This window comes from Hylaeus volcanicus, chromosome 1, assembly GCF_026283585.1.
Source record: "Hylaeus volcanicus isolate JK05 chromosome 1, UHH_iyHylVolc1.0_haploid, whole genome shotgun sequence".
In the NCBI taxonomy this organism is placed as follows: domain Eukaryota; kingdom Metazoa; phylum Arthropoda; class Insecta; order Hymenoptera; family Colletidae; genus Hylaeus; species Hylaeus volcanicus.
The window spans coordinates 1,525,753-1,548,400 of record NC_071976.1 but is presented as its reverse complement, the minus strand read 5'-3'; the positions used below and the strand labels follow the sequence as shown (position 1 = coordinate 1,548,400).

At 45.7% G+C, this 22,648-nt stretch overlaps 1 protein-coding gene across 4 annotated transcripts in view; it reads left to right on the top strand.

The window, feature by feature from the left end:
- The first annotated feature begins 431 nt into the window (after positions 1 to 431).
- LOC128873095 (kazrin) overlaps positions 432 to 22,648 on the top strand; it is a 70,182-nt gene continuing 47,965 nt past the window's right edge. For 3 of the 4 annotated variants that reach the window (XM_054116402.1, XM_054116386.1, XM_054116376.1), the window contains exons 1-2: positions 432 to 825; positions 3,734 to 3,874. The gene's annotated coding sequence lies outside the window, so the exon portion shown is untranslated. The remainder of the gene's footprint in view (positions 826 to 3,733; positions 3,875 to 22,648) is intronic. The other variant, XM_054116394.1, reaches the window with a different exon arrangement.

Below are 22,648 nucleotides of genomic sequence, written 5' to 3'. Positions count from 1 at the left end.
TATTAATCAAATACGAAACTTATCAAGTTGAAAAACCCTAGTGTCAAAGTTAAACTATCGGAACAGTGGTACCGTTTTGACAGTCGATCGAAGAAACACGTCGTTCCATGTGTTCCGAAACCTAATGAATCGATCGTCACATAGCAATGCGTACACCATCCCCATAAGCATACCACATGGAAAAGGACACAAAGAAACAGCGAGTAAGAGGAGCAAGGAAATTATTCTTTGAGAGTATCGGCAAGATAATACGCACTTTGACATGAAATCGTTTGAGAATGGCAAAGGGCAGGTAGTCGAAAGCACGGTCTCGCGGTAAGGGTGGTCGGGGAAAATAGGGTTGGGCACGGGGTGCGGATTGCGCATGCGTTGACCCGGCCGGGGGCTGTCGTGTCGCTCTCTGCCGACTATTACGCCAGTCGTCGTGACGACCTCGAATCGTCGGTGTCGCGGGGTGTTTTCAATCGTTGTATTCCTAACCTTTCGTCTGTTAACCGTTCTCTCTCTCTCCTCACCATTGTTTTTCTTACCACCAACAACGTTACCTCGTCGTCGTGACCGTGTGCAATGTCGAAGTGGGGCGTCTCGAATCGCGGCCGATTTCGCGTCGCGATCGACAGTGTCCGTTGTTCCTAAATAAAGCAGGATCGTTGTGCCGTTGTGTCCAAGATCGAGATCTCGATAGGGACTCGCGTTGAATCGCCGCGACAGTGTAGGCGCGTTCGTGTTGCGCAGTAACGGATAATTATCCGTTTAGGGAAGATCTAAACAGGTGTGTGCCAGCCGTTGCTGAAGCTACCTCGGACAAATGCGGGAGATTTAAAGGTAAACGCGAATAAATTATCATGTCTTATTCCGTGCCAATCTCTCAACGGTTTCACTGGTGTCACATGGCGTAACTTTAAACGAAATTTTGGGTTCAACGAGGGAGGTTGCTGCTTAACACTTCAACTACCCTCACCCTGTTTAGAAAGAGTTTACTTAGGCTGATGTTATACTAGACTAATATTCTTGACTGTATCGGAGTTAAAAAGTCACCTTAACGAAATGCTAGAATTTATTTATACACGGTCAATTAAATTCGCTGATTTATCGGGTCGAGGCTTTCGTATATTACGCTCGCGATTTGCGAAATCGTATGAAATTTTGTTTTGCTTGTTCTTGCAAACGTAAGCAAAACAATTTGCCTTGGCGATTGTGCACGTGCGATTACGTTATCGTCGTAGGAGTAACGAGTGGTACCACAGGTACCGGTTTCGCTGTCACTTGTTTCGAGAGACTACGCTAGGGTGACTGAACGGTGTCAATGGTAACGCATTGCATCGATTCTAAGGGCTCGTTTAAATAAGACAATTTTACGATGTTTGTTATTTTCGTGAAACTGATATTAAGAAATTAACATCCCGCAAATTTATAATTTCATGCTACTCGATTATTCGATCATTCGCTATGATTAGAACGAGCTGCTGACACGTTGACTGCCAGGCGAATTTTCTTGAAAATTTCTGCCGAGATTGGCACTTGAAATTTAAAATTATTTTTTTTTTAATTCTCGAGTGAAAAATAGCGTCACTTATATATGGGTTACACGGCACTCAACGTGTTAACGAAGGTGGCTAAAATTTCTATCCAACGCATCGTTTCTTTTCAAGATGGAACGAATACTTAACGCGTAGATGTGAAACGATGTTGGAACGTACCTGCTCAGAACTTGCAACCAACGCGTAGTTTCATGCACCTCGTCGTCGACGATAGGGTCCGTTAATATTAGGGTGCACGTAGGCTTGGAAAATGTTGCTCCTCCGCTCCCGTGCGGCATGAAGCGTGTACTCATTCGTTCTATTTCGAGGATATTGATCGGCTTTCATGCCATATGAGAATATAAGGTTTCGAGGGAAAGTTAAATCGCTGCCTTACGCTCGACCTTAATATCTTCAACCATGATCACTGTAAACTTTCTCAGGAATCTGCGTTCTCATCTCGCTGGCTCGTGCTTCACCGGGCGCAATCAGGTTTACGTACTTTCCAGCCACGATTGGAGTTAGTTTTTCCCAGGCGAACCTTCTGTTACGCCGAGAACACTACTCCACCTCTACCAGATAAATAACGATAAACCCAACGAATAAAAAGTCTTTTCGTTACGCGAATGATAGAGGTAAAAGAAACGAGCAGAGGCAAAACATCGTTGCTCCATCCCCTTTTTGTACGATTCATCGGGTCCATTCACCGAGTATCGAAACAACGTGCACGCCGATGCGCGCATTCGTAAGCACGCGATATTCCGAATTCGCCTAACGCCGTATACCTAGTCCGTTTTCTATGCTCGTTCGCATTTGGTAAACAAAAGGAAGCCACGGAATGCGGCGCATTTTTCCCGCGACGAAGATGATCTATTCGCGGTTCAATTGGAACACAAAAGGCACGTTTACGGACAATACCCATCGTCGAGCCACCGAATGGCTTCCCTCTTTTGATACGCGACTCGCGACTAAGTACTTAAACTCACTGTCACTGATATCTTTCTCCTACCGACAATGGGCACCCTCTCTGTAGCTTGAATTACGACGTTGCGAACGGATAGGCCGAATAAATGTTCATCCCCCTTTCGCACGCTCTGCTAAAAGAAAATGTCGAGAACCATCGAGTAATGGATGAGCTATTGGCGCGAGCGAAACAGGAGATGCGAACGGATTTCCATGGAAATCGTTGCTGGTAGCCTGGAAAATTGGATTTTTACCCTGTTCGTTGTTTATTGTTAATCCGAGCAGTGTAGGGAATTCAGGAATAAACTTCGAGTATAAAGGAGCTTCAAGATACGTACTGGATTCAAATATTGAGTCAAATATCTACGTTGTACGTAGTTTATAACTGGACTGTGGATTTTACACGACGTATAATATTTATATGAAAAACATCCATAAAATATACGTAACGTTCGTCGAATATATTCTACAATTGATAGAATACGATACATGTTTCATTTTTCATAAATACACTCACCTTTTTATTGTATTAACTATATATTCACTATATTTATTTACATCGTAAATGCATAAAATGCACAGTCCACAAAGAGGAGCCCTCTTTTATTATCCTCTGAAAGTAAAACGATCGAGAGTTACTCTCCCCATTAGTTCGCGCGATGTGCTCCATTGTACCGTAAATTACTCGAAGAATACCAGACAACAATAGTCGCGGGTACACATGTTTTCACTCGGTGTGTTTTCGTCAACGTTCCGTCGAACAACGCCAAGTATTTACGCCAACTCCAATCCGACATTGATATCTCCCGTTGCTAACAATGGTGGCCCTCGAAGCGGTTTGAATTACAGCATCGCAACCGGTTGGAGTGGATAAATGGTACCTGATCCCACTCGGCTTGGCACGTGATGCAAAGTAGGGTCAAGGAGCCGAGTATCTAGACAAAACTGAGCCTCGCGGAGTCGTGTAGTGCAACGACCTTCTACGAGCAACGAATCCAAGAAACCGCGCTCAAGTCCACTTTCATGGTTGGAGAGGAACAATTGAAATACGCTAGGACGGTTCTGTTAGACGCGATTTAAGTCGTCCACGTTCTACTCCTTTCGAATAATTTTTGAATTGCTCTGTCGAGCATCCAGCCTCCGCGTTCAATTCAAATTGTCTCTACCAAATTTTTGATTAACAAATCTTTGATCGCAGCGTCTCAGAGCGTAAGAATGTCTGAATGTAATGTTTCGTATTTTTTATTCAGACAGACAAGTTCTGGACGAGGTCGATGGACAGTGTAGTTGTGTGTCGCAGTGTCTTATTTCGCGGTTGCGAACCACTTGGCTGCATGCCGCGATCAGCTGAAGTAGTCGACGTGCCGTCTGCCCCGCGGACTCGTGATTAGGTGAGTAATTTCAACGACATCATTTGTTTACCGCTCGTTACGACGAATACAATCGTTTGCATTCGGGGATTTCGTACATCGAGACACCTTGAAGATACGAGCACGCGATCGCTATGAAAATAAGAGTTTGAAACGTGATATTGCCGGAAGACCTTTCGTGTCAAGTCGTACAGGTAATACTAGCCTGCGGTCTCACCGCAAAGGTGCAGAAAAATTACGAGCCAAACGCTGATTAGTCCTTGCAACGTTTTCACCGATCCAATTTAATTTTCCTATGAACGCACAAAGGTCCGCAGTCTAATTATGTCAATAACGTCGTCCGAAACGCATCGAATAAAATTGCAGTGAGCGTCACTGGACGCAGGTAGACATTTTCGATGATTATAGGGATCGTGCATCATCCGAATGGGTCCAGTAACATTCTTCTCGGAACTGTGTTGGTCCCGAAGGGTAGAACGACAACCTATAAAGTAGAGAAGGTTCTCCGTAAATGCGCATCGTATCTGGCACGGATAAAAACGATCGTAAGCGAAGCAAGTCGCTTTCTATTTCCTCGAGACGCCACAAAGAATACGCGAAATTTGTGGTTCTCCTTCGACGGCGGAGATCCTCGAAGATTCCTCGAGTCCTTTACGAGTCGGCTCCGCGGGGTATTAGAACGATAATATCCTCCATAAAGTGCGTTTCCGCGGAGAGAAATGGTAACCCCGACGTAAACTTACAACGACAAGTCACGCAATATTTGCTCTGTCCTGGAACTTTCTTTTCTTCTCGTCCCTCATTTTTCTTGCACTACATCTTATCGACATAACTCTGCCCTTACACTTCTCTGCGTTGAGAAGGTATCCTAGTCCAAGAAAAGTTTGATCAATTCTCAACTATTTTTTTTTTTTTTTAATTTTATTATTTGTAGAGTCCTTCGAAGAAAGCGTACATTGAGAAAATGTCCCCAAAAAAGTCTAAACTAGGATACCCCCTCCGGTCATTAATGTTTTTCCAATTGATGGACACTTTCTCGTTGTCTCGTAATTCCACTCGTGCGTTTCGAGTGCTCGTAAACTTTCGTTTAAGTGTTTGCAAACTTCGTGTAGCGATAAGGATGTAGTTAAATCCGTGTCGTAGCCTTCGTTCTTAGTTCTTATGATCGGTTCTAGCATTGTTCTCGCAGAGGAAGGATTTTCAACGGTACATTTTCTATATAAACGAAAATATGTGAAAGGAGTCGAGTTCCCTCGTTTCTTGAAGCTGACACAAACACTTCGTATTCGACACATCCGGATCTTAGTCGCAATTTAACGAATGGCGTCATTCATTCGTTTGCGAGTAGGGGAATCATACGGGCTCGTTGTTTCGTCTCCTTCTTCCTCGTTCCAGTACTCTTCCCCCTTTTCCCTCTTGCTCTCACCCGATGGTCTCACATTATGCAGCGGGAGGCGATGTGCCACTGTTTAATATGTGGGCCATTTCAGTTCGTGGATCTTCCACGCGTGGATCGCGGTACGTTCAAGACGAACCTTTCAAATCTTTTCCGCTAAACGTTGATTATGGTCGCGTTGAAACGTGCCAGGCTGCGAGTGTTCCTCTGGTGCAGGTGGTTACTTTACTACCTTTACTCGAACGTGCTCAGTTTTGGTGAGTGGTTGCCTCCTATTGCTCCGACAGTAATTCCTGACATTTAACCTTCTTTGCCCACAACAATTTTAAACGATTGCCACTCCTCTTGTGATCTATTCTCCAAATCGAGTTCACATGCTGTACATTACAGATATTAAAATTATTTAAACCAAAGCGCAGAGGTTCTTGGTATTTCGTTGCTCGAATGTGCGCGTTAATATTGGTGGTCCCAACACACGAATCGTGGTCATTCAAGTGGACAGTTACGATAGAGCGATACGAAAATCCAATTACATCGGTGAAGTGTATGTTAACACCAAGAATTAGTACCGCTCGTGGCAAATCCGACCTGTCAGCAACACATTGTGTGAATTGTCGGCAATGAAAGGTTTCCGGCACAGGGCAGCGCGTTCGAAGAGGAAGAATTTTTCACGGTTTCGCGTCGCATCTCTTCGAGTTTGCCCCATAGTCTCTTTTACCCGGACGTTTGCTTATCTTTTGCTTACTACGAGTAATATAACGCGATAATATAGAAAACATCAAATACAATAATATTATTATTGTGCGCAAGTGCTCGTACCTTTTGGTTACGTTCCCCGCACGTTTGTTACATTAATTTATATCGTAAACGCATAAAATACGCCGTCAGTTATGTTACTCTGGTATAGCGGCATATAACTATCCCAAAACAAATATTATTCATTCTCTTGGATCCGTTCCATTATATTTGACATGGAACAAAGCAGCGACGAGTGATTTCATTATCGCGCGGAATTCAACGGGTTACCGCAAAACGACCGTCCATTTATTACCACGTTGTACCTACACGGCGATGACCGCTAAGGTGATTTTCAACAAAATTGCACCGTGTATTTGCGTACATACAATCGCATTGGAATAGGAAATTAACGTCGTAAAAGTAACAAATGCACCGGTAACCCCCTGGATCGTGTAACTATTCTAGTTTTCATAAAGCACGTGTACACGATGAGTATCATAATTTGTCTCGAACAAGCCTTTATTTGTTCCACGTTTGTTTTAGAGTCATTCGGAGACCAAGGTGGAATTTACCAAATTAACCTCTTCAGGGACATCTTGTATACATTTAGCTTTTTTTAGCGAGAAAGTGAGAACGCGAATCAAGTAAATTATGAATCCGTATGAACGTTAAAGACTCGGGAATCCCCACAAATCCAGTGATAGCAACGAACTTTAATTCGATGAAACACCCTCCCCTCCCCCCCCCCTGAATCGAATTTATTCGATTAAAATTATTCTTCTTGTTAATATACTTCTCTAAATTTCCCCGTGTTCTCGTTAAAGAGTTCTCCAAAGCTGGTTCCTAATTACGGTAACGTCGAATCGAGAGTTCCTTTGTTCCTTAATCCACATTCACGTAAACTCGGTTCATTTTGCGGTCGCACCCCTTAAAATGCGCGTTGGAAATAACCAGCCCTCGCTTTGGCAACTTCGCTCGACCAGATGAATTCGATGCTCTCGGCTAAGGGATTTTCGTGGCTCCTGTTGACGAGTGATTCCGATCCCGCTCGCTCGAGTAGCCTTCGAATTGTTTCCAATTGTTTTCCCCGTCGTTGTTAACGTATCCTGGCGTTTCGCGCGGGTGCTAATCGTGCGTTAAGCGGGCTTATAATCAGGAGCGCATCCGTCCGTGATTCCCGTTGTTTCGCGAGCATCGCCGCTGCTGTTTCCAGCTCGAAATTTCGGGAACGGGTCAATTAATCGCTGACCGTGAAATGAAATCTTCGCTCGAAACAACCTGTATTCGCGTGGGCCCGCTAATTAGTCCAGTCATTCAGATTCGACCGTGGACGGCCATTTATCGAGGCGATCGTTCCGATAGATTACGTTGCTTTTGGAAAGTTGCAAATGGCAGGGAATGTCAGCCTATCGGGAAGGGCAAGTCAAATAAATTAAAGTACAGTGACCCAGTAATAGTAATAACGATCTGAAATTTCTAAAAATGATATATCAAAATTATATACAATTGTTTCATGCATTACTCGATTGTAGTAGTGGTAGAAGTAGTTACAGGTGAACGTTGGTAGGTTTAGGGTTAATATTTTGGGTAGAAAGAAGTAGTGGATGCAACGGAGGGTTAACGAGCGCAGAAGATTTCTCCTTTTTGCGGAGAATCTCTGTGAGTCATCCTGAAAAGTGAGGCTGGTATCCCCGTTGGGTTGCGGTCGAAAATCACGGGTGTCATTGTGAGCTGTAGTTAGACGACGGACCATGTAATTGACCAACCCCCGACTCGTGGCACGGCGAGGCCAATCAACCTCCATTGATTCACTTTGGACTCGTCTCTCGTGCCAACAATCCTCCGAAAGTTACCCCCGGATAGTCCCGAGCAATCTTCCTCGTCACGAAGCGACGTGTTTACCGAGTGGCTGGGGAAAATATTTTCTCGTCACGCGGGGGGCGGGGGGGCCTAAATCGCGTTCTCGACTGTCCTCGGCCTGGTTCGTTCACCAATATCGGGACTAGCTCTCACGTTGAACGACCCTTCGAAAGTAAGCTGGAAAATCGAGAGCACTCTTCAGCCATTCGTGGCTATCCAATTAACGATTCGAGCAATGATTCCGACGAAAAACGCAGCTTTTTCGAGGGAAGAGGACGGCCTGAAACTGGCCAAAAAAGGGTTCATTAGGGATTAAGGGAAAACTTGCTTGGACGGTTTTTATTTTTCAGGGGTTTCTACGAGTGACGTCGGTTTTTCGAATTTTTAGAAATATAGATGATGATTGGACGTAAGATAAACCTACATTCTGGTTAAATATATCGATAAGATAGAGCTGTATTCCCGCCTTCGATATCTCCTCCAACGTAGAAGTCGATATTGAAACGAAATTGAGATGAAACACCTTGGGGAGCGATTTCAAGCGGCCGATTACAGTAGTAAATTTTAAAGTCAGCTGGAACAGTAAGTAGAGAGGGGACGAGGGGCGTGATAAATCCGACGAATTGCAGAACTTTTCCGATAGAGTAGCGCTGATAATAGAACGGAGGAAAGTTGGAGGGGAATCGTAACGGTGCGCAGGAATAAAAGCCTTCTTCGGACCCGCGAAGTAAGTCTCTTTAATTGCTCGTCTGATGTTCAAAAGTTTGGGACGCCCTTCCATCTTCAATTTTTTTTACGCTCGTACAAACCGAAAATATTTTTATTTTTCTATGGTACCGTTTAAGTATATCTCGAGATATGAATTACAATTGCAGAGTTAATAGATATTCTGTTGAAAAGAGTACCTCTGAGTACCTTCTACTTAATAGTAGAACTTGGGTCGATTAGTTGCTAAGCGATGGGTTTTCGAGTAAGAACGATTCGCAGAAGGAATAGCATTTTTCCTGAAATTTCCAGCGATATTGCCGCGGGGTAGATGTCGTGAAAATTTATTTTGGTGGCATGCAGCTGCGTCAGCCGGCGTTAGACCGGAAGATTCCTCCACGTTACCCTGCATTTCGCATCCACCATCTCTGAGTGATGCGAGGGTGAAACCGATATCCCAGCAATTTTCTCAATTGCATCCTTCCCTTCTCTGTCAGTGACAGGACCATTCCTGCCTCCTTCGCAATATGTATATTAATCTGGTATTATATCATCAGCGTTGCGGGATTCACAATGGGAAATGCCCTGGCACGAATACAATAAATGTATACGATAAATCATCGTGGATGAAAATTGTTTCAAGACATTGGCGACACTGGAGACGAAGGGTCCTTTAAAAAGGAACCATCTCCAGACTAACACAAACATTATTCTCGCTTATACATACATACTTGGCTTTAGTTTCTTAATGCTCGTCTCTACAGACACTTATATCAAATTGATTGTAATCTACGATTCTGTGTCACAACTTTCGCAATCACAACAGAATCCTCGTTAAAAGGTCTCGACGATTCCATCGTACATGTCGTTTCTTTTCAATGAAAACAGTCGTTAAGAGGTTAATCCCTTCGTCGCCTTTATCGCCCTAATTGCCGTTCCGCGCTGTCACGCATCATGATTTAGCCACGGAATGCCATTGTTCTCGCGTATGACGTAATCGTTATCTTTTAAGAAGAAAAGGGTTAAGGGCGGTGATTACGCCTGGCAGGAACAACGCTGATAGATCGTGTGTCCCAAGGGTGTAAAACACTCCCTCCTCTCAAGAGGAGTGCAAGTGCCTTCAACGGGTGAACAAGCATGATGCTGCACCGAGGCCTAAAGCGCTATCTAGATTCGCCATCCCTTTAATTACACCCTCCACTAAAGCTGATGGCAACCAGCCTTTTCACTCACACCCCGAAAACGGAAATGCTGCTGCGAAACCCTTGCACGTATTCCTTCGTGCAGTAGAATTTCCGTTAGTAGGGCGAGATATGCAACATCGTGACGAATAAAAATTGTAACATCTCAAAGTATAGCGATACAGAAGTACAGTAATCGATAGCAAAGGATAACTAGCTCTTCCAAAATTTCAAGAGCAAACATTGCAACAGCGTCGAGGACAAAATTAACATCGACACGAACGCCCTCGTAACGGAACGCGTCAGATCTAATCTAAACCTAAACCAGACTCGCGTAAGTACCTGGAGAACTATGTAGTAAACGAAGCCAAACGGTGTTGGCAATTACCAGAGAGAGCAGCCCTTCGAACTCGAGAATGCCAATAAAAATCAGCGTTCCATCGGACAGGTTCAGGCTCGCGTGACTCGCGGAATTTAGGCACTCATTTAAGTTTCGTTTAGGTTACGCGAGGGATGCGGCGATCGTGCGCACCCTCTCGGGTCCGTTACCCGTTCCGTCGTGCACGTGCATCGTGAACGAGCGATGCACGCGAGCCAAGATGATCGTCGACCTTCCAGCTCGATAAATCGGTTCTCAGGGATACTACCGGTCATCACGGCAGGTGCTTTTACCTAAGGATCACTTTACCTGGCCCGTTTGCTTGATTGCTACACGTGGCTTTCGCCCGCGAAATATATACCGTCCGGTCCGCCATTTTTCTCTGGCAGTTGCGCCTCGGTTCTTCCTTCCAACCGGAAGACAATCTTCTTTTCTGCTCCTTATAGTTTACTTGCCACGCGAATAGCTTTTCGGTGCAATTACGAGGGTAGTTTCCCTTGCATAGAGCGAGAATTACCAATCGCATCCAGCATGGAAGGTGGACGTGATAAATTTCCTTGTTATCCGAGGTACCATTGGATTTGGGACCACGTGCAATTTGCATCGATATTCGACGAATACTCGATAGTGGAATAAATGTTCGAGCAGTGCAAGTGGAAGTACTTGGTTATGGTCGGACACGTTACTCGCTCTCAATCCTCTCAGAGAATATTTTATTCCAAATTTTGTATTCACTTATTCGCGTAGAACGGTCGTAACAATTTTGTGCTCGTGTTCTCAGTCGACAGATGCTCCGTGTATATCGTTGTTATTATTCTTCGCTAATTACGTATGCCACGAGTAAAGAGAGCGAAGCGCGAGTGCACAGTTCCTTTTCAATTAAAAGAGAAATACCGGATTTTAATATTGCTCCGACGTCGTTTGTACGGAATAACGATCGTTCGGCCGTCATAATTTTTCCAGAGGAAGGAGGGGGCCAACGCGAAGCGAGGAAACTGCTTTCATTCACGAGTTTTACGATCGTCTGCTGTTTTACGAGTTTTAACCATTTTCACCCCACCGTGTGACGAGGCTAGGCTCTCTGGGAAGTCGATCGATGTTCGCTTTATCGCAAACCCTTCCATTCAAGCGGTTAGAGTAGTTCACGGTCCCCGTTTTGCAACGGATTCATTCAGATATTTATTAAAAGTAGAGTCACAAAATTCCCGATGACATTCTCTCATACTGTGCTTCCTTCGTAAGAAAAAATGCCATCTGACCTTCTTGATGTTCATCTATTCGAACAGACACCTGCACCAACCTATATTCGAATTATGGCGGCGCAACGACGCGGTAAAATGACGTATATCGTCCACGGGAAACGCGGAAAAGCTGTAAAACAGAGGAACTGCATCGGGGATAAAGTTTATTGCAGCCTGTCGCACGTCGAAACAGCCCTGGGAGGACTTAATCGCGGGGAAAGATGGCCACGGTGAATTTCGAATTTGATACACGGGGATACGCGGACCCGTGTAATTCCGATCGGTGGACGAAGAATTGACGAGCACGTTTTTGGAAGCTTTTGAGCGGCGGCGGCCCTGTAAAAAAATCAAAATAAAAAAGAAAAGCGATACGCGCGCAGATCCGAGCGAGCGTTTGCCGCAGTCGTGGGGTAAAAAAGTAATTAATTTCTTGCCCGTTCATCCGTTTCGCGCGTTCCATGCAAGATATGTGAGTGCGTGCTCGCTGACTGCGTCGCTCGTGACTAAATTCCACGTCGAAACGCGGACAAATTTAAAGTTCCGTTTATTTATTCCACGTACCCTTCCTACGCGTAGCTGTTTTTTTTTTTATTTTCATGGAAGAAGATAAAAACAGGATTGGAAATCGGGGGACAGATCGTCTGTAAAATCTCTCTGAATCACCCATGCGTTAGCCCTTTGCGATTTCAGTTATTTTCGGATTTTCATTACGGGCTACTCCGTATAGATACGTTCGATAAAGTTATACGAACAAAACGATCTCAGTGTCAGCCGTGAAGTTATAACGAAATTAAATACGATCGGATTAGCGCTGACCCAATTCCGATACCCTAGACTCTAGGGCCTAGAGCTTAAGTTATTAATTACGAGTTTCAAAGCAATTAATTCATATTAATTTGTCCAAGGTTTTGTTCTTCTTTCGAACTCGAGGACTCGATAAAACCCAATTTTATAGCTCTACTTCCCAGAGATTTTTAGGAGTGTCCTCTCGTTAATTTTGCAGACGAAGCTCGACAATTTTCATCTTGTTTGGTTTCTCCGAGCTTCAAGCTTGTAGATGCGATAGATCGCAGACAATCGAAGCTGTCGTTGCTTCTGTACCGCGAGGGTCGATAATCGTGGTATTGAAAAGAACTCGATCGCGTCTTTGTCTTTGTTTCCATTTACTCCATTCAGTAGTATGTATCGACGAGTCGCGATGCAATAATCAGTCCCCTCGATTCGCGGAATGACTTGTCTCGCTGATGGAATATTAAGCCTCGATCGAAGTTATTCATAGTGGAACGCTCGATCTGCATAAAGAATGCAACGACGAGATCGTTAAAACTTCATAAGGCGGTGGAGAAGAATAACGAACGCGTCTCGCGATGAAACTTTCCGTCTCGTTGCAAGATCATATTAATAACGCAGCCGTGGTACGAATTCCCCTTTTCTTCGTGACTAGGAAACTCTTAGAGAAAAAAAGTATGCTTTGACCTCCCATTAAGCGCGGACATCTTGTTATTTGCAAGAATTTCCCGAAATACCTCGCTCGCAGTTTCAGTTCACGCTCCACGATCGAGGCGCGACTACCTCTGACATTTTCACTTATTTATTTATGCATTCCACGCACACTCGCAGTGCGGGTTACTTGTACTCGTCGATATTCGGTGGCAGTAGTCGATACCGATCGACAGACCGTTGTCTTTACTCTGTTGGAACGTAACAGTTCATCGATCGTTTCTTCCCAACAGCAAAACGATTAACTTCCGCTCCGTAAATATTTCTCTCTCGTATCGAATCATCGTCGTTTCCAGTGCGGTAGTTCTCCACGGTCATCGTTGAATTTCGCGTACTGGTCAATTTTAAACAGCCACCCGTTAAGAACATTAAATTCTCGCTCATGTCGCACGAGTCACAGGGAGCTGTTCCAAACGGGAACAGACTGGCAAAGAGTCGCGAGCGATCGAGCCCTGTGTGCGTCCGCGTTCGAACGAGAAACTCGTTATCAGTGGCCGAATCTGTGGTCGATATCCACGATAATGCTCGCGTCGACTGGCATGACGCAGTGAATAGGTAAAAAAAAAAAAGGGACGAAACGAGGAGAAAAGGGTGGAAGCCAAAAGGGAAAAAAAGAATTAGGGGGTGGACAAAGGGGAGACGAGAAAAAAGCATCGCTGCGATGGTCGTGTGGAGCCACAGGTATCCCAGGACCGTGCGAGAGAGCCCCCGTTCTGGAGTCACCCTACTACAGGTCGTTTCAGGTTCGCCCTTCCTCTTCGCGTTCCCGCTCGTTCCCTTTTCGTTTTCCCGCGTTAACGTCGCCTCGTCTCCTCCTCGTCGCTCTTCCTCGCTCCCCGTATCGTCCGTCTTCGTCCCACGCGCGCAAAGCAGCTTAGGGCTAATACCAGCGGATCAGCCAACGCGGTAAAAGGAAGCTACAGTCGTAATCGTATGGCTACGATTTTATGGTCACCCGGGCTGTACTCGCCGCGCGGCGGACCGTGTACGCACTTTAATATTTTCTGCTCGAGCTGAAGCGTACGCGTTTACGCTCCACGCGCGTTTTTAAAATAAAGGGATTCTGCTGTTTCTCGCCGAAACGACTCGCTCGGAATCGGAATACCGTATCGTGGTCGGGTCGGAGGGAAAATTGAAATGAAAAAAAATAATTTTCAACGCGTTGTGTTTTTCTGCTTTATCTGGCTGCTATTTTTTGTTGTAGCTTGGAATTATGACCTCTAGCGCCAGAGTACCACCTACAAAGGGAACGTGTAGACCTTTAGAATGTCGTAGACCTAAAAATCGTTGCTATTGTGTAATAAATGAAGCCAGTATTTCTGTGAAAGCAACCAAAATCAACAAGCTCTATTTCCGAAACACGCTAGATTGATTCCAAACGTGGACAAATAGAAGTTCCTTTCAATTTGTACAATTCGAAACGAAACCGTGTTGCCGCAAACTCCGAACACACGGAATTCCAAACTCTCTTCTCCGAAACCATCAATCCTCGAGCTAACGTCCGCGTTTGTTTGCAAAACAAATTTCGGTACAATTTTGGTGTGACAAGCAGCAGGAATGGCTGTGTAACGCGGCTCGCAGGTTGAACGAGATCAACCCGAACCGTAGTAACTTTGTTACCCCATCTGCAGCAATGTGTCTGCTGTCCCCAGGATATTATCGCGTATAGAGTTACGCTTGTAACAAGTTTATTTATGCCAGATTTACGTTCAACGGAGAGGTATTACCATACGCGATACAACCTTTAGCTGTCGCACCAGGATGTAAATATAGACTACGGTACTTAGATGAAGCTACTAATATAACTTTCATTAAGGTCACAATGGCAGGTACGTAAATAACCAGAGAATTATATACCGCGGTGACATGTTATTGCTCGCAGAAGAAAACAAATTGGTTCTGATCAAGGGAAGACAAGGTCTTTGTTGAAAGGGAAACGCGTCTACTCGTGCTGTCAAGGGTACATCGCCTAAGGGTACATGTCTCATTACACATGAGCGTTCTTTCGAATGGTCTCGCTCTAACGGAGAGCCGTCTACCGTGTTTTAAAAATTGAAACCGATGGGATCTTCAGCGGCTAACAATGTTACCATTTTCCATCGAGCGTCTTCCTTTTGTCGTAATTCATTCGGTATCGCATCGCAAATGTCAGCTTTTGTACCTTGCCGAGCTGCCTTTCTTTAGAACATATAGAAATGACGAAATTTACGAAAAAGAGGTTCAATTAGTATCGTATCCAACGTTTTCGAAAAAAGATTATGTCCGTAAGAAGGTTTCGTTACCGAGAGCTTGAACGCGAAAGTGTCGCCAAGCGCTGCGTAGACTGCGTGCGCAGTAGCGTCGCTACTATCTCGAAATACACGTCATATTTTGATTAGTCCTTTCTCGTTCAAAGGAATAAAGAATATAAACAATGAAGCCCTTTTGAAAAAGCCTGTATCCCATAAAATGTTCTCAGCAGATCGATTCGAACTCTCAGGCATCGTGCGTCAAGAGGCATCGATTTCACCTGTGAAGCATTCTCGATACGATCGCGGTGCCAGGCACTACCGATTCGGTGGTGGCCAGGTTCCGCACGCGAGGAGGGCTGTCGAGTCGATTCTTAATAAACCAGGGAAAATCGCCTGAAAACCCACCAGTATTTTCAGCGAATCAACAGTTCCGCCCGTTCGATCTTCCCTCTTCCTCGTCTGTTCCCGTCCGTCCAACGCGCAACCGGTTACGGGTGTCCTCGTCGCTCCTGCGGATAGTAGGCGTATGCGCGTGCCACACGACGTGGCAAGCCCCTGCACACCCTGCAACCCGCCGTGGTATTGATCCACGAGCAGCAACCCTCATCCCCCGCAGTCTATCGAGTTCCGCCCCTGCGGGAGTAGGACTGTGGCGATGGTGGAACGGTGGTGCGCGGCTGAGGGACTCGAACCCAAACCAAGACCCCAAACTAAACTGAACTACCTCCTACCTTGAACCAGGCTGCGTCCCAACCATTTCGCCTCGTTCCATCGGTCCTGCACTCTTCTACCCTGTGCACCATCCACGCGTGCAGACATAGAAAAACGTTTGCGTGGGTGTTGCTTTATGGACGCGTTGCGGTGGACGCGGGCCTGTGTGCCACGCCGGTACGTGTGAATAGATCTGTATGCCTTTTGCCCGTGTCCAGCGAAAGCACCATCGTCAGGTTCTCCCTTCACCGTGCCTGTTTTTTGACGTTCGTTCATTTTCCTATGCGTTTGCACGCGTGGAATCGGTGATAGGACTCGTCCAGGGGACATATTTGCATGGAACTTTTTTTTACTGTTTCTATATGTCGAACGAAGCGAGTCCCACGTATTTAGATACATTCTCGTGTTAATCGAGCCTTAGCGTTTCGTTATCCAAGATGTCTGTTCTTTTTCGGGTGATTGACCCACGCGATGTTCCTTGAGTTTGCGTACAACGTCAGCTTACGTTGGCCACCCTCGAGTTTGCCATCAGTTTGGCCTGTTAGCTCCCGACACGTTGAACTCGAGTATTGGTTTTGTCACTCCAAGAAGCGTGTACCTGTAGCTTCCAATGCGGCTGGCGAATTCGCGATAGAAGCCGACGTTGAGCTTGCACCACCGGGGTTACCTGCTCGTTGGCGTATCAACTTTCAACCGTAGTTTGTCGTGTTGTCATCCTTTTAAAATGGGTACAGAGTGGAGCGTTGGTATTTTTATTTAGAACTGATCGTTGGCACGAAGTTTATTAATTTTCAGTGGCAACGAGCAACACCAACCAAGATCCGAGACCAATTCGGCCGTTTGCCTCTCATTTTCATTCGTTTACATGCCTTTCGCTGAGTAAAAAGGGGAGAAGTCAGGCTCTGGCACTCGAGCGAGGCTTCCTTGTCATCCCTTTATCGCGCGGTCGAATTCTCTGCGATTCTCCTCCACCGACTCTCTCCTCAGCCAACCCCCACGTCAGGGTAAACAATACTCGAGCCTTTTGTACTCCTCCCTACCGATGCGGAGCGCGCGGCGTTTCTCTAAAAGTGGATTCACGAGGAATTTTTTCGGAGGTTAAACGCGCGCCAAAGGATACTTGAGCTTCTCTATTTCTGTCCCGCGTACCTTCGTTTCCCAGACTTCGTTTCTCTTCCAGGATATGCGCGCGGGAGCCATATTCGCGACAAATACTCGATTTTCCCATAAATTAATTTTGTTAATTCAAATAAGCAACAGATTTTGTTTTCCGTGCGCGTATTGTCGGGATGGTAGGTTCACCAGTTTCCGCAGGATTGATTCTCAAAGATCACAGAGACAGCGAGCGTCGACAAAGTACTCCTCTGAGTGACTGACCTTCATTAGTGGAACCTAATCGCGAACAACTGCTGTCAGACGATCGATATCGGATCGTCAAACCAGTTTCTGTTCGGCCTGCCGGTTATAGATCGAAAGCATAGCTAAATGGAAGTGGAGATAAAGCGATTCCATCGCGCTGATGGAAGCATACTCGCGTTTCCATCGATTCGCTCCTAGGAGCAAAATTGGAGCGACGTATAACGGACGTTCGGCCTGGTTTCACCACAGACGGAGAATAACGGGTATTCTGTCGATAATAAATCGGTTTCGCGTCTTCCGCGTCTCTCGTGCGGCTCGCGAACCCTGCTCGGGGACCGTGTGAAATTCTCGACGTCAATTTTGGAACGTTTCGACGGATGTCAAACCGATTCGTCGTCGTTGAACCAATTTTTCACGTGTTGTTCTGGCCGAAGAGCCCTTTTTATTTTCCGTGCCGCGAATGCTTTCGCCCCCGAACAATTCCGACAAGTACTCCCGCAACGTCAGAATTTTACGGACGGAATTGCTTTCGGCCATTTGCTACATTTTTTTGGTACACGGTACGCCACTTCCACGAGGAATCGCTGCTGGCATTCGTCGCTGTCGCAGGATCTGTTATTGGATTTCCACTTGGTCGAAGCTTTCCTCTGTTTTCTCGGCGAGAACGATTAAAAGGGGATCCCTCGAACGTCGCCCTGACGGGTACCCGATCTGATACCGAAAATACTTCGAACGCCTCGCGAAAATGGAACCGTGTAATTCGAGGGGACGAGTAATCAGGGCTGATAAGGATGACAAAATGTAACCACGAGTAGAATATTAATTTTAATCATTCGTGAAATTAGTAGCCGCGTTGCACGTTTCATCGAAAGGAGAACTTAGGGTTCGTGTTCGTTTCCTTGGACTCGAATCGGTGAAATTTGACTGGCTCGTCCCCTTGAATAAACAATGGACAGTTAACGAAGTACGAATCTTAAAAAGTAGTTCACAGGTGCGACGTTACGAGAAAGTTGAACGACCGATTCGTGCCAAACGAGTGGTAATCCGTCGATTAGGATTATCCAAGGATTATCTTTCCTCCATCTGTTCCTGTTCTTTCTTCCCGGAGAATAATCGCGGTCGCCGTTCAAAAGCGTCTCGTCTTTCTCCTCTCCTGGGCTGCGAATTTCCTTGTTTCGGGGAGCCTGTAAATTCGCAAGGATTTTCCTCTGTTTCGCAAACTCGCTCGGGTGTTTCGCGCGTGTTTCTTCGTCGCAGGAAAATTGAATTTCCTGCGTGACACCGCCTTCGCGCTAAGTAAATTAGTTGAACGCGTTGTCTCTGCACACTTCCTTTTTGCGGCGAGCTTGTGAAAAGGAAAGATAACGAAGAAAAAGATTAAATAAGTTAAACGCAAGCGAGTATAGCAACGAGAAGAAAAAGTTTCTTCTGCTGCGGTGTTAATGGATATCGAGGTGGACAAAGATAAGAATGAGGTAGCTCATCGTTGGGCTCCACTCAATGATTCAAGAACTTGTCCTCGAGATTTTAACGTCTCAGAATGGAATTTACAAGCATCCAGGTCTCTAGCATTCGTGGACCTCTCAGTGACTCGAGTTAGGCGTACAAGAGACACCATACACGTCCCCTCGGTCACGCTCAACACCTTCGTAAGAGTAGTCCACCATCTGAACGAGCTTGTTTAGACGAAAGCTTCTTTATAACAGAAACGAAAGATAAAATAAAGAAAATATCCCTGGGCGGCATATCTGCGAGATGGCTTCTAATGCAAAGGGTTACGAGTCCTTGATCCTGTTTCACTGGAATCCCTCCTTAACCTGTTCTTAGAGCTCATCAATCCACCGCGAACACCGTTCTGGACGAAAGGGAGTCAGAGCTGAGGTGGGAATCGCCCAGGGAAATAACTCTGTCGAGTCAACAAAGGCCGCGATGAAATTCACGTACACCATCGCCAGTTGGAATGAAAATACGTCCGTGTACGGAGAATCCATATCGTAAGTCCTTGAGCCGAAGGAACAAGTAAACAACGAAATATTTTGACGCGAAACCTTTGCATAGCTGCCATCCGCATTGTATTTCCGTAACATCGAGAAACATGGTACAAAAACGTATCTCGGCCCGGTTGTATCATTGATTTTTGCCGTTAAAATGATCGTACTTTTAATCGGCTTAGAAATTAGATACGAATAGTATATCCGTCGATCGATTCTTCCTGCGGGATTAATCGATGAAATTTTCACGCGGTAGACGATTCCCTGCTCGCTGCACTCAGGACCAAGAATCATTCACGAGGCAACCTAATTCTGGTCAGATTTCGTAGTAGCTCGCGAGCATCATGTTTATCGTGGCATTTTTCATCGTTTTTTTTTCTCCAGATATCTTTAGGCAAAAATATAAGGAATTTATCCGAAGGTTTTTTAATAATAAAATACGTTTGCACACGTAGTTGTACAGTCGCAGACAGATTAATCGAGTTGAACGAATTCCACACTTGACGCGCAAAGTTTATGGTTATCTCTTCCCATGGTTTTTCGTCGTCTGGCTCGTTTCTGTCCATGCAATGGAAGTTTATTGTTTGAAAGCGAGAAACGTCTCTCTGATTCGGTGCGAAATGTCCTCTTCGTGACTGGACGGATACGTGACCATCGTCGCATAGTTTCGTGTTCGGTTGCCGATTATTTTTATCGTTATTGCCGTGTTCTGTCGTAGTTTCCGCGTATCTAGAATCTAGAAGCTCGAGTGCGCTCGAACGGAAACAAAATTAAACTTTGCATTATTCACAAAGGGTGTACGGTAGCGGACAGAAGTTCTCTCGTGATTTTTACTATTCCTCGTAAAGAAAACAAAGGGGAAAATGTATGGTTCACAAAAGTAAATCAACACCAGGTGGTATTAAAAAATTCGTCGGAATTCCCTCGGAATTAAATCCCTTCGACGACGTCTCTGCTTTAATAATACCACCGGTTTCTAAGAACTTCCAGGCTTCTCAGAGGAGCATACTTTCCAGTTGGGCCGTTTCAATTATCCCCGTTAGGGGTCCCAGAGCAACGCAAAGCAAAGGAGCCCGCGCGAAGGGGCACTTGCTCTGGAACCACGAGGGAACGTAGCCGACTCCCGTGGAAGACGTGAAAGAGAAAGAAACTACGCACGGGGAGAAAGTACTAGCCCCGGAAGTTAGCCTCGCGAACACGTGCCATTGTGATCGTCCACGCGCTTTGTCGAATTCGTTTTCGAAAAAGCAGCAAACGCGTCCCGCTGAATACGAGAAACGGGGCCGACAGAATGGGCTTTGTTGTGGAGTGGAGGTCTCTCTCTCTCTCTCTCTCTCTCTCTCTCTCTCTCTCTCTCTCGTAATACTAAATCAATATCTCGCGGTGGGGTGACCTCGTATATGGGGTGTTTCGAAAGCAAACGACAACCACCCCGATATCGAACCGCTATCGGCATTGTTTCAAGGACAAAGTACCGGGACCCTGAGAGCAGCCCTTCGATACCATCAACGATATTCCTCGAACAGATATTTTATTTTCTAATAAAACACTAACGGTATCGTTGTAAGCGTAGCTCCAGATGCGCGAGACGATCGAGGGAGAGTCTGTCTGGACGTGTCGAGAAAAGTAACGTAATAAAATTGTATTTACAGACAATCGAAATAAAGGTCTATAGCCAAAATCGCAGCGTCGGGTTTTCAGAAGCGTCATATTTCTGCAGGAGGGTGCACTCCCATTGAGTGAGTCACGAGAACGTCCCTTGCGCCAGCTAATGGCAGGGACAGTTTCTGCAAAGTAACGCCGACAACGAGCGATCCAGTCGATCATCGATTTCTGTCCAATAAATCAATTCGTCCGTTATACGTCCCGGATGAAAGAATGCAAATGACGCGCGATAAATGATGAATCCCCGCGGACCTTAATTGATACTAATGCACGCTCGAACCCGATACCTTCGAACGAATAATAAACGTGCCGAACACGTGATTTATAACGGAACGAGTAATTGCGAGGTTGACAAGAGTGCTGTCCATTTACACAACGCCTAGACTCGGTTGCATACTCGAAAGGGTTGTCAGTTGGGACAAATCGAAAAATACGCGTGATTACGATTAAATTTGAAAAATGAATCAAGGCACACCGACGATAAGTACACCGATAGCAGCACTTTGTCATTGAAAATAAATTCCCGAAGCGATACAGGAACCCTCCAGGAGAACCCCTTTTCTTCCCCCGTCCAATTTACTTGATAACAACGCCAGAACTGGTCTGCGAGTGTCAACTAAGCAAATCGACACATTTATTTCTCGGTTACGAGTCTGTGTCCAGCAATACGGTTCTCAGGCACGATCCATCAGGGATGTACGTATCAACGGTGTTGAATGGAGCCACGTAACACCCAGCACGTGACGAACACACGACCTCCTACCCTCTGGTTCTACCCTTCGCAGACTCCCTCGCTCGTCCCTTCGGCTCAGAAACTTATCAGCTTCCTTCCAAGTTCCGGATACCTTTCTCTTATTCTATTACTGCTCTGAAAGCCGTGTTTGCACAGCACCCACGACGTCACGGGACTTTAATGACGACGGAACCGCGCAGCGTACATGAAACGTGTCATTTTCAACGTTTCAACGATTCACGAGGTTGTAAATGACCTAAAACACGAATAAATTTGAAACACGAGCGACAGAGGGGTCGATAGTGGAACGACATTCGTGCGAGTATTTCGTGGGGGGACACCCAGTATTAAAGACACTCGGTATTCGCATCGCGCACTCTTAGCCACCCTCCTCGTGCTCGTGCAGTTAGTCACCCTGTTCCACCCTCGATTTTCCGACCGCCCTCGCCATCGAATACAAGGTGACTCGAAAACACGGACGAATGAACGTCGACTCGAGAAAAGCAGTCTCGTCGTGGCAGGAAATTCGACTGTGTTCGCGACGCTGGCTCGAAACAAGACGGACAAGCTTGAGAAAATTTTATTCCCGGAAGGAATTAAGAAAATAATTGTGTTATTTGCAGTTATGGGTATTGAGATTTATTTATCGAAATATCAGGCACCCGCGTATTTTCTGTACTATATACTCTTTGTACTGGACTGGTAGCTTTTAAAAGATTGCAAAGACCTCTGAAAGGCTCCGCCTAGAATCGCGTGCAAAGTTAAATATTCAACAGAGTTACTTGAAGCAACGCAGGAAGTACGAATAAATGATGCACGTCAAAATTGGAAGGAGAAACTCGAATCTGGGTCCCGCGATACGTCATCGGACAACAACGGATCTTCGAAAGCTGCCTTGGAAGGAGGTTGAACGGGTCTTAGGGAAATTTCAGAAAAGCGCAAATTCACCCCTCGCATGACCCACCCTCGACGCTCTTAGTCATTCTTCCCTAACCTCGTTTCTACTCGTGCCGAGGATACAGGATGCTTCAAAGGGCGTGGAAAACACAGGGGAGAGCGGGAGGAGGTGGATGCTAGAGATTCTGGGTGCTACAGATACAGGATG